Source organism: Nematolebias whitei, chromosome 1, assembly GCF_014905685.2.
Source record: "Nematolebias whitei isolate Nwh7 chromosome 1, NemWhi1, whole genome shotgun sequence".
NCBI classification, from domain to species: domain Eukaryota; kingdom Metazoa; phylum Chordata; class Actinopteri; order Cyprinodontiformes; family Rivulidae; genus Nematolebias; species Nematolebias whitei.
In genome coordinates, this window is record NC_056498.1 from 36,623,398 (window position 1) to 36,625,306 (window position 1,909).

General features: G+C 42.1%; 1 protein-coding gene across 1 annotated transcript in view; it reads left to right on the plus strand.

Moving 5' to 3' along the window:
* Nucleotides 1-1,909, plus strand: part of tdrd7b (tudor domain containing 7 b) — an 80,864-nt gene that overhangs the window by 49,448 nt on the left and 29,507 nt on the right. The gene's annotated exons all lie outside the window — the stretch shown is intronic.

Genomic DNA, 1,909 nt, shown 5'->3' on the forward strand with positions numbered 1-1,909 from the left:
ATCGCAGAACTCTCATCCTGAGCGAGCATGAAGGCGACAGTGGAAAGAAAAAACTCCCTCATGAGGAAGAAACCTTTAGCAGAACCAGGCTCGGGACAAGCGGCCATCTGCTTTGACCGGCGGGGTTTGAGAGGAACAGGAAGGAAGAACGGATACACAATGGCAGGTCTAGAATCACATGTTAAGATAGAAATTATTTAAAATGCAAACTATTCATTTGTAACGTCAATCTGTCCTCCAGTAGTCTAAGCCTATAGCAGCATAACAAGCCAACCCTAACTATAGGATTTATCAATAAGGAAAGCCTTAAAACTGGACAGTGTGTCAGCCTCACGGACAGAAACTGGAAGTTGGTTCCACAAGAGAGGAGCCTGACAACTGGAAGATCTGCCTCCCATTCTGCTTTTGGAAACTCTATGAACCACAAGTAAGCCTGCAATCAGAGCAAAGTGCTCTGTTAGGAAAATATGGAACAATAAGATCTGTAATTTAAGATGGAGCTAGGTTGTTGAGCGCTTTGTAGGTTAGACGCAAGATTAACTTTAAGGTCAAAATTAGGAGCCCACCCCACTTTCCTCCCCTCATTTCTTCTGAGTGGCCCTAAGAACGCCATCGTAGAGTGCAAAGTACAGTCTGACCAACAGATGTCTCTAAAAACTATAGAAAAGAAAAAGCGTAATTATTTACAACCGTAGCACCAAAATAAACACAAAACAAATTGATTTTGAACAAACTGAATATTACAAGAAGTGTCTCTGGAGCCTAACGAGCTCCTCTTTCAGGAACGTTTCTCTGGAATAAAAATATAGTTGATTCAGAACATCCTCTATTCATCTTACTTACTCAGCGAAGCCACTCGAGGACACGAGAAGATTTTAAACTGGTTTTACTTGTCGGGGCAGATCTTCAACAGGTTTCACAGATGTACAGAAGTTCCACATGCATGGAGTCCAGTCATGAGAATCTGCACCAGGCAGTGTGCAAGAATAGTTTTTTATGCATTTATCAGCTCTCGCAGCACAGACACTGATGACCTTGACCACAGCTGCACATGCAGGATCAAATCAGCTCATCGTTCAACCCTCTCTGAGAGAGAAAAGAACTCTGCTAACTCAAACACACGGTTCATGGGCGGTTAACTTTCTCTGCCATAGTCCCGTTTTTTCCCCCTTTAAGTTGCATTTTTTGTTTTTGTTTCATAATTTGACCTGCACCTTATACGCCGAAGCAACACGTTTATTTATTTTCCCATATTTATAAACTGATTTTTGGCTGAGATATGACCGTTTTCATTCTGACTGAAAATATTGAACATTACCATTTTCAGTTGCTAAATGGCACTCAATTGGTATGGCATGCCATTTTATCATGTAATGCGTAAAAGTGGCTGTTAATGACACAATCTGCTTGCCATAGCCTGCCCCCGTCGTCGACCTGGCGAAATGCAGCACATTTGACCTTTTGAAGTGCATTTATTAAGTAAAAGTTCAACTGAGACGCACCTTTACTATAAAGTTGAGCAAACGAATAATTGTTTTAGGTGTTTATCTTGTTAAATTTTGAAGAAATGCACAGCGAGCCGCCCTCTGCGCGTTCATGTTTCTGTGTGTTGGCTTTTGACATGCAGCTGATTTGACCGTCAAAGTGCATTTATTAAGGAAAAGTTAAGGAAATGTCATGTTGTTTTCTCTTCCAGCAACTGTACAGCGTTCATTTGGCTGATCAGTCCGAGGACTGCACGGTGCAGCTAGCCGACCACATTAAGGTACCTGACACTTTGGGAAATAAGTATTTTTAAGACGATGACGAGCCAAAACACTATGATGAAATGACAATTTTCGACTAACCAGCTTGCCACCGTTTCACCCCAGTTTACCCAGAGTGCCCTGGACTGCATGGGAGTTGAGGT